Raw genomic sequence first — 16,070 nt, forward strand, 5'->3', positions numbered from 1 at the left:
ACTTCTAGCTGGTATCCCCACCCAGGTCATCCTATTCTTACCTTTGTGGAGGTAGAGGATGGAATACCATAGTACAGGTTGGATTTTATGGTAGTAGCATGGACCGTGGACGCACAGGAGACATCTCGATGTATTAAGCAGGGAAACTGGAGCTTAAGATTGTTTATGTGTCTTCACACGGGGGGTGTGTCATGTATGAAGCTGCAAATATTCACCGTTGTATCCCTACACCGGGACCGCATTGTATCCCTACGCCCCAGCTCGGATGGCGCGGCAGTTAATCGGGCCTGTATCGGCAGAGTGAATAAACGTGTACTACAATTGATCGTAGTTTGTCGAGATACCTTACATGGCGAAGAGGATAAACATCTAGACCATGACTTCTTGACCATAAACAATCCCCATAGTAAATTTGAAACAGCTGCAGGGAGGGACAGAAAATCCCGAAAAAGGCGTTGTAACCTGCAGCTGCGGTTGGACACGCGAGGCACAACATTTTAAAATTAAATTTAAAATTAAACTCAAATTTAAATGGGAATTTAATTTGGCGCAGCCTTGTCGGGAATTGGTCCCTGGGCTGCGGAATTTGGACCAGGGGAAGTCAATGGCGTTGGCCTCGTGTAAAAGTGTTCCCCTTATAAATTGGATTGTGCCAGGCAGCTGGCTGGCAGAGTTTGGACGTGGTCCGACCATGGGTGTTGTGGTTAGACCCGGGCCCTACGGGGAGTTATGTTGGAGTGCAGTGTCCCTGGTCCATAAAGGACCAATACGGCTACTTGTCACCCAGCGGTGTTAATCGTGGGTGACAGGACACTATCCTCTTCGATGAAAGTGTCAACAAGACCTACTATGCCGATGTTAGACCATCGGTCTTGTTTTCACTATTTCCCAAGAACAATTGGAACCTCTTTTCTGTATTTTACTTTCTGGCATTTTATTCCACTTTACTGAACAATCTCCCTCATTATTTTTGGCACTACTACGTTTGGGTGACACTCCAGACTTTCACTGATGAACCTGTCGGTTAGTTTTAAGGTTAGTTTTTGATATCCTACTGACGCAATGCTTTTGAAAGGTAAGCCGAGGTTTTCCTGGATGACAGTACCTGTAATCTAGGGTGACAATTAATTCATGAACACATTTGTTTTGTTGATAAATTGTTTTATTCAAACAGTAAAACGCATGGACGCCACATATTTAAAAGAACATAGCATGGAAATATTGGTGACATTCACACTTCTTCATCTCTTGAAAATGACTGATTTCAGATAACTTCCTTTGAAAGGCACTGTGTGTATTCACGGCAGCAGAAAAAGTTCCACTACGAGTTCAAGTGTTTCAGAAGAAATGTGACTTATTTCATCACTGATGGTGTCTTTGAGTTCAGGTGATGTTTTAGATAATCTTTTGATTTTGGTCAGGTGACAGTGCACTTTAAGTAGCCCATGAAAATCTGGAGATGTAATATCAGGTGATCGGGATGGCCATGGAATGTCCCCAAATCTTGAAATAACATGAATTGGAAATTTATCTTGCGACAGTAGCCTTTTTGCATTGCTTGTGTGGCAAGTTGCATCATCCTGTTGAAAGAAAATGTCACTGAAGTTTGGGTTGTGGCAACATAATTCAGGAATGAAAAAGTGCCTGTTGATCCGAGCTTTTGATATGTCACACCATTCTGTCACTTTCGAACTGTGTAAAGGTGTTTTTGTGTTTGTGTCGCTCCATATTCGACATTTTTGTTTGTTGGCTAACCACGATAAATGAAAATGTGCTTCATCAGACATTATGAGGTTTTTGCCGACATTTGGGTTACCGAGCAAAACCTATATGAGAGTGTTACAGATTGCCAGCCAACTTTGATCAACCTGGCCCCATCCTACCTGGCTGACCTCCTCTCCAGACACACTCCCACCCGCAATCTCCGCTCTGCTGGTACCAACCTCCGGACCCCCCCCCCCCCCCCCCATCCGGACCAAATTCAGATCCTAGGGGGACAGGGCCTTCTCCACCGCTGCTCCCACCCTCTGGAACTCACTACCTCACACCATCAGAGACTCCTCCTCACTCACCACATTCAAAACATCACTCAAGACCCGTTCAGCACTGCATTCAACATTCAACCCACAGCATTTAACCCCTGACTATCACTTCTCCTTCTCCCTCTTTTTGCTTTTTTTTTTTTTTTTTTTTTTTTTTTTGTATACAAGATCGAGGCTCGTGAAAGAGCGAACATTAATTACACAGAAAGACAAACCGACACATAAAACATATAACATAGGGAGCGGTAGACAAGATGTGGAGAGAGGGGGAAGGACACAAACACAACATTTGAGAGCAGGGACCGAGAGACATGGAGACATCGAGAGATCTGAGAGAGGGTGAGGGCTTTGGGGGGGGGGGGGGTGGGAGAGGTATAAAACATATGGACACTGCCAGGACTTCCAGGAAAGAAGTTGGAATTTCAAACAAGGTGGATCTGGGGTGAATTAGCGGGGGTAGAAAAGATCAAGGTTTTGGATGGGGGAAGATAAGAGATGGTGGTGAACAGCTGTTTTAAAGACCTGGAGGGAGGAGTGGGATTGAAGGGAGTGAGGGAGTTTGTTCCAGAGGCGGGAGAAAAGAGGAATGAAAGAGTGAAGGTGAGCGGAGAGCCGAGATTTTGGCAGTTTAACCATCAGAGGGTTGCTGGCAGATCTTGTGCGACCTGTAGGAATATTTGGGGGACAGAGCACAGAGAGAGCTGGGGGTGCAAGGCCGGAGAGGAGTCGGTAGAAGACAGAAAGACCACCTACCTGCCTGCGGTGAGTGAGTGAAAGGCCCTCAGAGATAGCTTCATCGCGGGAGATTCCAATAATTCTGAAAGCTTTGGTTTCAACAGCGTGAAGCCGAGCGAGGTGTGAGGCAGGAGCACCGGCCCATAGGGGAGAACAGTATTCCATTGAGCTGCGGATGAAAGCCTTGTATGTGGTGAGGAGCTCAGGTGTGCCGAGGAAGGACTTCGCACGACGGAGGATGCCCAGTCGGCGACTGGCTTTGGAGGCCAGCTTGGAAATGTGGTTTTCCCAAGAAAGATCATGGCAGATAGTGAGACCCAAAATCTTGAGCGACAGAACTTCTTGGAGAGGATTGTTGAGAAAGTAGATGGGAGGGTTGTCCAGTCGATCTTTTCGGAGAGACATAGTAAGAGTGTGAGATTTGTCAGGATTGAAAGACATGTTCCACTTGTTTGACCAGTCTGTGATTTTGTCCAGGTCTTCAGAGAGTGAGGAGGCAGCAGACTGCCGATCTGAGGGAAGAGGAATGGAGCGGCAGAGAGTGGAGTCATCAGCAAAGAGATAGAGAGGATTTTCGAGAGAGTCAGAGAGATCATTGATGAAGACCAGAAAAAGCACGGGGCCCAGAACACTGCCTTGGGGAACTCCAGCCTGAACAGGAAGAGGAGATGAGAGAAACCCATTCAGGGCCACACGTTGACGACGACTAGAGAGGAAGTCCGCCAGCCATGCGTGGAGATTTCCATGGATACCAAAGGAGGAGAGTTTGGTGAGCAGAGCGGGGTGCCAGACCGTGTCGAAGGCACGTGATATGTCGAGGGAGACAGCTCTAATTTCCTGTTTGGCATTGAGGACCTCCATCCATTGTTGAGACAGCAGAAGCAGCATGTCCAGAGTAGAGTGACCTGGTCTGAAACCAAATTGATGATCAGAGATCAAGCCATTGGAGAAGAGGAAAGATTTCATATCAGAAGCAATGATGGATTCCATGACTTTGCTGATAATTGGGAGAAGGCTGATTGGTCTGTAGTTGCTAGGATCTGTTTTTGCACCTTTTTTGTGCAAAGCGGTGATGTTGGCTGATTTCCAAGCAGATGGCAGTTGACCTTGAGCAAAAGAGAGGGTGAAGAGAACAGAGAGAGGGTGAGATAGAGCAGCAGAGCAGGATTTTAGGACCCGTGGGCTGATGCCGTCGGGTCCAGTTGCAGAATCAGAGTCGAGGGTTGACAGAAACTTTTCCACCTTGTCAGGAGGAAAGGACACGGAGTCCAGGAGCAGCAGGGTACGACTGGGTATGGTGGGTACAGAGAGGGATGGGTTTGGGACACAAGATTTAGAGGCAAACACAGAGTTGAGGCATTCAGCTTTTTCACGTGCGGAGTCAGCTGTGTAGCCGTTTGAGGTAAGGGAGGGGATGGAGGGGGAACAAACACCAGAAACGGATTTGACCAGACGCCACCAGGATTTGGAAGAGGGAGACAGATAAGAGAGTTCGGTCTTGAGAACGGAGAGATATTGTTTCCTGGCTCTCCTGAGGGTGGACACACACTTGTTTCGGGCTTTGTGAAAGGAAATGAGATTTCCTTCCGTTGGATTTGCTTTCCAGGAGACGAAGGCAAGTTGTTTCTGGGCAACAGCCTCACCACAAGATTCCGTGTACCATGGACGGGAGGAGGGGTATGACAACTGAAGACGAGATGGGATAAATCTGTGCATGAGAGAGAGCAATTTACTTTGGAAGAATTCCCAGGATGAGTTGATGTCAGAGGTGGTAGAGATGGGAGACCAGTCCAGATGATTGATGGCTGCTTGAAGACCGTGCCAGTTGGCCTGAGTGAAATGCCAGACTCGTCGACGCTGAGCAGGCTCCCTGAGGATGGTCAGAGAGATGTCCACTTTAACAAGGACATGATCAGATGATCCGATCGGAGCAGAAGAAGAGCAGCAGACATTTTCAGGGAAGTTAGTCATAACCAAGTCCAGAAGAGAAGATGTTCCGTTGACTGAGATCCGGGTCGGGAAATTGACAGATTGTGTCAGTCCCAGTGAGTCGCAGAAGTCCTTTGCTGAGGAGCCATGGCTGGTGAGAGAGGTACCCACACCCAGCCAACTGGCATGATGACAGTTGAAATCACCACATATGAGGAAGAGAGAGTTGGGATGAGTAGATAGAAGTTGGTCCATATCATCAGACAGCGAGATGTAGATGGAGTCATCACTGTTTGGTGGACGGTACAACACACATATGAACAAGAGGTGGGAGCGAAGGGGAAGCCGTAGCCAGAGGTATTCCTGGGGGTGAGGTGGAGAGAGTGCAGTGCAGGGCGAGTGAGGAAGAGAGTTTTTGATAAAGATAGCAACCCCGCCTCCAGGACGAGGCTCAGGTCTATCATACCGGAGGAGGGAGTAGCCCGGGAGAGATACTATGGAATCAGAGACATCATAAAGGAGGCTGAGCCTTGCTTGCATCATAAAGGAGCCTTGCTCCATTACCTATTACCTTTAAATATTTCCCTATTGATTCTTGTCTTTTTGCAATTGTTGTTTTCATGTATTGTTATGCATTATGTTTTGCACTCTGTCAAAGCGCCTTTGGGCTTCATGAAAAGCGCTATACAAAATAAATGAATTATTATTATTATTATTATTATTGTCTGGTGGTTTAATTTGCTGTGACACTTCGATTTTTGTAGGGATAAAGACTAAGATGCTTCTTCACAATTGTACGCAAAGTTTCCCTGTTAATGCCTAAGTTTTTCGTTCTTGAAAACTTCTTGCTGACTTATTACCTACGCCACCAAAGGTGAATGGACGTTATATGTTCACCCCTGTCTGTCTGTTTGTTTGTTTGTCCGTTTGTGAAAAAAATATCTCAAAAAGTTGTGGAAGGATTCGGACGAAATTTGGCAGAGATGTAGCGTATGTGACAAGGACAAAATCATTTGATTTTGGTGAAGATCCGGCTTCTGATCCGGCTACTGGAATTTTTTTCGTGATTCTTCACCATTGGGAGATCAGGCCTAAACAATACATAGCAGGATATCTCAAAAGGTTTTGGATAAATCTGGACGAAATATGGTGGAGAGGTTGGGTGTCTGACAAGGACGATTCGATTCGATTTTGGTGAAGATCTGAATATGGATTTGGATATGACAATTATTTAATTTCTTAAGTGATTCTTCTCCATTGGGAGATATGGCCAAACATGCTTCATAGCAGGATATTTCAAAACGTTGTGGACGCATTTGGACAAAACTTGTTGGACAGGTTGAGTGTGTGACAAGTAAGAATCGATTCAATTTTGGTGAAGATCCAGATCGGGATCCGGCTCGTATAATTTTTAAAGTGATTCTTCCCTATTGAGTGATATGGCCAACCAGGTGGAGGTATGCTCTCTACTGAGTGCCGTTCTAGTTTGGGCTCTGTCGGGCTGTTTCTCTCAGTCTTTCAATTGTTTCTTCAGTTCTTAATGAATTCCTTCACCCTGACCTTCTTGCATCTGCTACACTGCCAGTTGTCCTGTGTGCTTCAACATAAGCGCAATATTGAATTCCATGTGGGGCATTTAACAAACCAAAGTTTGCCCGAAAGTGTCTTTGAGCAATATTTTAATACAGTAGTGATTGGCAAAACCAAAAGCTTCACAATTAAATGGCAGCTCTGTGTTCCTTGCTCCATTTGTCCATTTTTGGTTTTGATGATTGAGTTCAATTTTTCAAACGGATTCCTTCACATCACCTTACAAAAACAAAACCAGATATTTAATATAAAGAGTTGTTCATGATTAAAATGTGCCTGGTGTTGGCTTAACGGTTCAGGTGGCTGGCATAGGTGAGTTGACTCAGCCTGTCATCCTTCCTAAGTTGGCAAAATGAGTACCAGTTTACTGGGATGTACCAGCCAAAATGAGTACCAGCCATTCGAGTATCTTGTGTCGGAATAGCGACTCGTCCAGGATTGTGCCCAATAGCCAAGAAACTGCTGTGGCAGCCATATGCATTTGAAGATGCAATAACGAGTGTTCTTCTTCTTCGTCTCCGAACAGTTCATTACCGACACCTCGCAGTGCATGTAACCTCATATAAATCCATCTCGTTTATTGTCAGGAGGCTCTCGTTGAAAAGCATAACTGTGTCGTTGTTGATTATTCATGATTATCTTCAAGCTTGATCGTGTAACAGCAAATCTGCAAGGCAAAGCACACGTACTCACTTTTCAGCTCTCTTCTTGGGACCCTGCCTCATGATGTCGTTGTATATCCTTGAGACACATTGGGGCTTGTCCTGTGCAAGGCAAATGCAGTCGGATTCGACTCCACAATTGAAGAAAAAAATCCAGATACAGACAGTTCAGAGTTGAATACTCCAACAAAATAGCCAATACTGCCCTAGCTCAGCCGACAACTAGCTTGCACTCAATGGAGGTCTCTTCACTACAAGCATGAACTGGACTCATCTCTGCTTAGCTTCAAGATTCCTTTTTAATGCTGCAAATCGTCGGCAGGTTGTACAATTGCGAGATTCACAAAGGACAAATTGCAAATTTCTTTCATTTATCTCTTTATTATGAGTTTTCACCACATCAATGGCATCAATAATCTCACCAACATATTCTTAAAGGGATGTTTCAGGGAATCATGGCCTCGGCGTCTGTATTTTCGCACTTGCACAGGTGTTGAAAACCACAATTCGCATTTAGATAAGTGTTGCAAAACCACTTTTCGCACTCGTGCTGGCATTGAAAACCACTTTCCACACTTGTGTCAATGTTGCACACCACTTTCCACACTCGTGCTCGTGTTGAAAACCATTATTCGCATTTGTGTTAGTGCTGCAAAAACCAATTTCCACACTTCTGCGGTTGAAAACCACTTTCAGCACTGGTGCTTGTGTTGAAAACCACTTTTCGCATTTGGTTCAGTATTGCAAAACCACTTTCCACGAGGGTGTTGAAAACCACTTATCGCACTTGTGTTATTGTTGCAAAACCACTTTTCGCACTTGTGTTAGTGTTGCAAAACCACTTTTTGCACTTGAGTTGGTGTTGCAAAACCACTTTCCACACTTGTGCTGGCGTTGAAATCCATTTTTCGCACTTCTGCTCATGTTGAAAACCACTTTTCGCACTCCTGTTTGTGTTCAAACCCACTTTTTGCATTTGTGTTAATGTTGCAAAACCACTTGTCTCACTTTTGTAAGTGTTGCAAAACCACTTTCCGCACACGTACTGGCGTTGAAAACCTCTTTTCGCACTTGAGCTAGTGTTGCAGAAAGACTTTCCGCACTTGCGCAAGTGTTTAAAAAACCACGTTCTACACTTGGGCCTGTGTTGCAAAACCACTTTCCACACTTGCGCTAGTGTTGAAAACCACAATTCGCATTTGTCTTAGTGTTGCAAAAACCAATTTCCACACTTCTGCTGCCATTGAAAACCACTTTCAGCACTCTAGCTAGTGTTGAAAACCACTTTTCGCACATGGTTTAGAATTGCAAAACCATTTCCCGTGCTCGTGCTGGTGCTGAAAACCACTTATCACACTTGTGTTAGTGTTGCAAAACCACTTTTCGCACTTGTGCTAGTGTTGAAAACCACTTTTCACACTTGTGTTATTGTTGCAAAAACAATTTTCCGCACTCGTATTGGCATTGAAAACCACTTATCGCATTTATGTTAGTGCTGCAAAACGCACTTGTGCTAGTGTTGAAAAGCACTTTCCGCACTTGCGCTAGTGTTGCAGAACTACTTTCCACACTCGTACTGGCATTGAAACCACTTATCGCACTTGTGTTAGGGTTGCAAAACCACTTTTCGCACTTGTGCTAGTGTTGAAAAGCACTTTCCGCACTTGATCTAGTGTTGCAGAACTACTTTCCGCACGTGTGCTGGCATTGAATACTACTTTTTGCACTTGTGTTAGTGTTGAAAAACCACTTTCCACACTTGTGCTGGCGTTGAATACCACTTTACACACTTGTGCTAGTGATGAAAACCACTTTTCGCGCTCCTGTTAGTGTTCAAAACAACTTTTGCACTTGTGTTGGTGTTGCAAAACCACTTTTCACACTTGTGTTATTGTTGCAAAAACCACTTTCCGCACTCTTAATGGCGTTGAAAACCACTGGTCGAACTTGTGTTGGTGTTGCAAAACCACTTTCGCACTTGTGTTAGTGTTGCAAAAAACACTTTTCACACTGTGTTATTGTTGCAAAAACCACTTTCCGCACTCGTACTGGCGTTGAAAACCAATGGTCACACTTGTGGTAGTGTTGCAAAACCACTTTCGCACTTGTGTTAGTGTTGCAAAACCACTTTCGCACTTGCGTTAGTGTTGCAAAACCACTTTCGCACTTGTGTTAGTGTTGCAAAACCAGTTTCGCACTTTTGTTAGTGTTGCAAAACCACTTTTCGCACTTGTGTTATTGTTGCAAAAACCACTTTCCGCCCTCGCACTGGCGTTGAAAACCACTTTCCGCACTTGAGCTATTGTTGCAGAACTACTTTCCACACTTGTGCTGGCATTGAATTCCAGTTTTTGCACTTGTGTTGGTGTTGCAAAACCACTTTCCGCACTTGAGCTATTGTTGCAGAACTACTTTCCACACTTGTGCTGGCATTGAATACCATTTTTTGCACGTGTTATTTTTGCAAAACCACTTTCCACACTTGTGCTTGCGTTGAATACCACTTTCTGCACTTGAGCTCGTGTTACAGAACCACTTTCGCACTTGCGTTCGTGTAGCAATATCACTTTTCGCACTTGCACTAATGTTGAAAACCACAATTCGCATTTGTCTTAGTGTTGCAAAACGAATATCCACACTTGTGCTGGCATTGAAAACCACTTTCAGCACTTGTGCTAATATTGAAAACAACTTTTCGCACTTTGGTTAGTGTTGAAAACCATTTTCTGCGCTCGTCCTGTTGTTGAAAACCACTTATCACACTTGTGTTGGTGTTGCAAAACCACTTTTTGCACTCTGTTTCGTGTTGCAAAACCACGTTTCGCACTCGTGTTATTGTTGCAAAAACCACTTTCCACACTCGAACTGGCGTTGAAAACCACTTACCGCACTTGTGTTAGTGTTGCAAAACCACTTTCACACTTGTGTTAGTGTTGTAAAACCACTTTCACATTTGTGTTAGTGTTGCAAAACCACTTTCACACTTGTGTTAGTGTTGTAAAACCACTTTCACATTTGTGATAGTGTTGCAAAACCACTTTTTGCACTCGTGCTAGTGTTGAAAACCACTTTTCGCAATTGGGTTAGTGTTGCAAAACCACTTATCGCACTTGTGCTCATGTTGAAATCCACTTTCCACACATGTATTAGTGTTGCAAAATCAATTTCCACACTTGTGCTGGTGTTGAAAACCACTTTCAGCACTCGTGCTTTTGTTGAAAACCACTTTCCGCACTTCAGCTTGTGTTGAAGAACCACTTTCCACACTTGAGCTAATGTTGCAGAACCGCTTTTTGCACTTGTGCTGGCATTGAAAACCACTTTTCGCGTGCCTGTTGGTGTTCAAAACCACTTTTGCACTTGTGTTAGTGTTGCAAAACTACATTACACACTTGTGCTGGCATTGAAAACCACTTTCCGCACTCGTGCTAATGTTGAAAACCACTTTTCGCAATTGTGTGTGTGTTGCAAAACCACTTGTCGCACATGTGCTCGTGTTGAAACCACTTTCCACACTTGTGTTCTTGTTGCAAAACCAATCTCCACACTTGTGCTTGCATTGAAAACCACTTTCCGCACTCGTGCTAATGTTGAAAACCACTTTTCGCAATTGCGTTTGTGTTGCAAAACCACTTTTCGCACTCAGGTTCGTGTTGCAAAACTACGTTTCGCACTCGTGTTATTGTTGCAAAAACCAATTTCCACACTCGAACTGGCGTTGAAAACCACTTACCGCACTTGTGTTAGTGTTGCAAAACCACTTTCACACTTGTGTTAGTGTTGTAAAACCACTTTCACATTTGTGTTAGTGTTGCAAAACCACTTTCACACTTGTGTTAGTGTTGTAAAACCACTTTCACATTTGTGTTAGTGTTGCAAAACCACTTTTTGCACTCGTGCTGGTGTTGAAAACCACTTTCCACACATGTATTAGTGTTGCAAAATCAATTTCCACACTTGTGCTGGTGTTGAAAACCACTTTCAGCACTCGTGCTTTTGTTGAAAACCACTTTCCGCACTTCAGCTTGTGTTGAAGAACCACTTTCCACACTTGAGCTAATGTTGCAGAACCACTTTTTGCACTTGTGCTGGCATTGAAAACCACTTTTCGCGTGCCTGTTGGTGTTCAAAACCACTTTTGCACTTGTGTTAGTGTTGCAAACCTACTTTACACACTTGTGCTGGCATTGAAAACCACTTTCCGCACTCGTGCTAATGTTGAAAACCACTTTTCGCAATTGCGTTTGTGTTGCAAAACCACTTTTCGCACTTCTGTTAGTGTTGAAAACCATTTTTCGCGCTCCTGTTTGTGTTCAAAACCACTTTTTGCCTTTGTGTTAGTGTTGCAAAACCACTTGTCTCACTTGTATTAGTGTTGAAAACCACTTTTTGCAATTGTGTTAGTGTTGAAAACCACTTTTCGCACTTGTGTTAGTGTTGCAAAACCACTTTTCTCACTTGCGCTAGTGTTGAAAACCACAATTCGCATTTGTCTTGGTGTTGAAAAACCAATTTCCACACTTCTGCTGCCGTTGAAAACCACTTTCAGCACTCTTGCTCGTGTTGAAAACCACTTTTTGCACATGGTTTAGAATTGCAAAACCATTTTCCGCGCTCGTGCTGGGGTTGAAAACCGCTTATCACACTTGTGTTAGTGTTGCAAAACCACTTTTTGCATTCGTGTTATTGTTGATAAAACCACTTTCCGCACTCGTACTGGCGTTAAAAACCACTTATCGCACTTGTGTTAGTGTTGAAAACCACTTTCCACACTTGAGCTAGTGTTGCAGAACTACTTTCCGCACTTGTACTGGCATTGAAAACCACTTTCTGCACTTGAGCTTGTGTTGCAGAACCAATTTTCGCACTTGTGCTGGCATTGAAAACCACTTTTTGCACTTGTGTTAGTGTTGCAAAACCAATTTCCACACTTGTGCTGGTGTTGCGAACTACTTTTCGCGCTCCTGTTATTGCTCAAAACCACTTTTTGCACTTGTGTTAGTGTTGCAAAATCATTTGTGTCACTTGTCTTTGTGTTGCAAAACCACTTTTCACATTTGTCTTAGCGTTGCAAAACCACTTTTCGCACTTGCACTGGTGTTGAAAACCAATTGAAAATGAAAACCACCAAGTGAGTGAACCAAGAACATTCCCAATGTCTCTTATTCCCGGTTTCAAGCCAAAGTTGCTTCGCTCCAGCGATCGTCAGATCAATGTCCAATCGAGACTAGAATCCCGTTGGGTTGGCAGTTACAGTCCTGCTGCCAAAGCTGTGTAAAGGCGCCCTCCAGGCGACTGGGAAATCAAAAGGCGCCCTCCAGGCGACTGGGAAGTCACACCCTCGGGTATGGACATTCCACGGCTCACAGTCGGCGAACCGCAAATTCACCTTCAAAAGCCACGTTGCACACACACACACCAGATACGTCTGAATGCGGTGAAAATGGCATAAGCGAAGCAAAGACCTTGCGCAATGCGCCAAGCACGCAAGTCAAAATGGCCGTCTCGTGGCGTAATGGCACGACGATGATGACGATGATTCTCTTCAGAATCCACCGCAAAACCTGACACGCAGGTTTTTCTGTTACAGCGATAACAACTCTGTCACAGGAATCCCTTTCCTGGGAAACCCAAAGTTCACTCATGACTCTTGCTCGCCAACGTTCGCTCCAGACCGCAAAGCAACTATGCTTCTTGTCCGACTCCACTCGCTCCGCCTTCTTTTCCTCTCTTCTTCCTCTTCGTCGTCCGGTTCCCGATCTGGTTTCCTGTTTCTTTTAACTCTAACTTTTTCACCTTTTGAAAACAGTTCATAAACCATGAACCTTTTGAAAACAATAATAGTACATGGAATCAAAAATGTTTACAGTGGATGAAAACCACCACAACGGAAGTGACGAATCTGTAACACCACGTGCTCGTGAAGCACTTCACCCGCAAGAACGCCCTGGAACCAAGGTGGACGGGACCATTCCAGGTATTGCTGACTACACCAACCACTGTCTTTTGCGAGGGTAAGCCCTCCTGGATCCACGCCACGCACTGTAAGTTGGCTATCCAAGCACCAGACACAACACCACAGTAATTATGTTTTCAGTCACAGGTGTAATACTACTGATAGCGGTAGCATCTATTGGTAACGCGGTTAGGTGGGGCTGATAGCGGTCGCTTCGCGCTTATATTGGTGTCAGCCGTATCAAGCCGTGATCTGGCGGCTCCTCCCCCCTTCTTCTCCGAGATGGAGCACATGGGCAATGGCGTCTTGGGGCAATCAAACGAGCCAAACCAAAGGGCAGTGAACGCTGCCTGGCTGTTACTTTGCGGAGACGCGGATGAGGCGATTGGGGAATTGAAAGGGGCCTATCTTATTTGATTAATGCAACGTAGAGTCAAACTATTGGAAACACAGCCTTACCTGAAACACATAATAATGAAATAACTATGAAGAGAGCCTATGTTTCGCTACGTGTTGCGATGTGGACTAACTAGGGGACGACCTTTGACCTTTACAAGAAATGGAGGTATTTACAAAGGGAATTATTTACAACGGGTATATTTACAACACTTTACACGCTCCAGCGATCGTTACACGTTACACGCTTTACACGCTCAAAACCCCAACAATATTTACGATATTATTATTACTATATTATATTATTACTATATACTTATATTATTTACGATATTATAAGCCTGGTGTTGGCTTAGCGGTTAGGGTGCCGGCTTGGGATCCTAGGATCCTGGGTTTGTAATCCCGGTCGATCGCTGAATTAACGCCAGGGGGGTTGACTCAGCCTGTCATCCTTCAGAGGTCGGCAAATTGAGTACCAGTTCACTGGTAATTCCCTGTGTGTCCCAAGAGGTGACTAACGGGGTTGGTGGCAGGAAGGGCATCCGGCTATAAAACATTGCTTCAAAAAGGGGACCGTGCTGCCCAAAAAAGGCCAACCCCTGCTCTGCAGGGAAAAATGGCCTCTAAAGGTGGTTCTATTATTACTATTATTATTATTATTATTATTATTACGAAAATGATACGACTGTATTAAGAAACCTGGGCAAATTTGTCCAAAGCGGCCTGAAGGTGAGGGATGAAGGTATGAAGCCTAAGGCCTATACATAATGTGTCGTTGGAAGATCCGTAATGCCTATGCTTTCGATATTTGATGGTCATTTTCACAATCGGTTTGTTTGTGTTTCACACTGAATGGAAAATTTAAAGGTAGAGGAGCTTGCAGATTGTAATGCATGACAGGGTTGACAATATATTCTGCCTGAATGGCATAGAAATCAAAATGGCGGTGTCAAAATGACATCACCCCTGTCACGTGGCCAGGTCCACAGCTCTGATTGGCGTACATTTGTGAGGGACATACATACATACATACATACATATACACATACATACATACATTAGGAACAGAAAAACACTGTTCTAGACGGCTTTGCACTATGGGCTACACTGTAAAAAAATCCGTGTCACTCAGACCAACGAACGCCAAGAAAATGAATTTTTAACATGCGAACATACACATATGTACATATATATACATGTACATGACCGATCCATTAACCTCGCTTTTCAGCGCAGTGTAAAAAAGGAATGTAGCGAGCAAAACAACTCCATACTAGGTGAGGTTTGGGAACATGAATCCCCCGAAATTTTTGAAAAATTCATGTCAATTTTTTTGGGTCATTTTGGGGGTATTTGTGTCCAAATTGAAACCAAAAAAATTGCACCCATGTCCAAAGTAAGCGGTTCAGTTTGGCATTTTAAATATGAAATAGGCACTGCCTAGAAATGAATGAAACCGTTCAGAATTACTCTTTAGAACCCCTTAGAATTATCCTTTGGAACCCTTAAGAATTAAAGTTTCGAACCCCTTAGATTTACCCTTTGGAATTACCCTTTACAACCCATTCGAATAATCCTTTAGAATCACCCTCTAGAATTACGCTCTAGAATTAAACTCCAGAAATACCCTCGAGAATCACCCTTTAGAATCACCCTTTAGAATCACCCTTTAGAATTATCTGCTGGAATTATCCTCGAGAATTAAACTCTAGAATTACCCTCTAGAACCCATTAGATTTACCCTTTCGGACCCTTTACAATTACCCTTTAGAAACCATTACAATTACCCTTTAGAATTAAAAATGGTGGGTTAGAACGGTTCTTCATTTTCGATGGAAGGACGGACATAGCCCAATATTGAAGCGGCTACAACACTTAAAAACTAAGCAAATAAAAACGTGATAATTGGAGGAATTTGGTTTATTTCACCTGAACATCCATTGCTGGGAGGATTATTTTCAGTTAATACAGCATCTTATTATCTTAAAAAAATTAATGAACACTGAATACCACATACCTTTCAAGGACTTTTGATACACTAGTAGGCCCTTTTTGTATTATTATTGTTATTTTTAATGAGATATCGCCCGGCACAAAGCCTTTAAGGACACGAGGTGGGGGGCACACAAAGGAAAGTATAAATATTTGACAGAAAGGAGGAATCTATTGACATTCTTGTTGAATTGAGGTAAGTTTGGTCCAAATTTTCATTAGCCTTCACAGTTTTGCAGCATACTTGCCTGCTTGAGCATTAACTTACCTCTCACTGGGCCCAGATATGCATGGGCCAGGGTGGGAGATGGGCGAGGGGGGTGAGGGTGGGTACAAAACCAGAGCATTCACTCACTACCCCTTCAAACTCGTGAAACTGGAGGGGTTTTCCTGAATCACTGAATTGAGAGCCCGACAGATTTATTTAATGTGGTCGTGGTGCAGCACAGGCATTGCGGGCCAAATGGTCCCCTCCTGCGTCAAGGTTCGTTGGTGAGATTTATTGGTCTGGGATTGAAGTGGTCACAAACTTCACCGTGACCAACAGACATTATCAGGTTTTGTATTTGTGTGCAGCAGAATCGCGTTTTTACTTCATGCAATGTAAAGATGGCACTTCGGTATTTTCCGTGAAGTTCACAGAAGGGAATGGGGAAGAGAAACCCAACAATGGACTCTATTTCCAAATTTATCGACGAAGGCAGACTTTCTGCTGCCTGGCTATACGGAAGTTAGTATTGTTAGTAAGTGAGTTCCGTGCTCTATGGA

Source organism: Myxine glutinosa, chromosome 12 (assembly GCF_964187855.1).
Source record: "Myxine glutinosa chromosome 12, kmMyxGlut1.1, whole genome shotgun sequence".
Taxonomy (NCBI): domain Eukaryota; kingdom Metazoa; phylum Chordata; class Myxini; order Myxiniformes; family Myxinidae; genus Myxine; species Myxine glutinosa.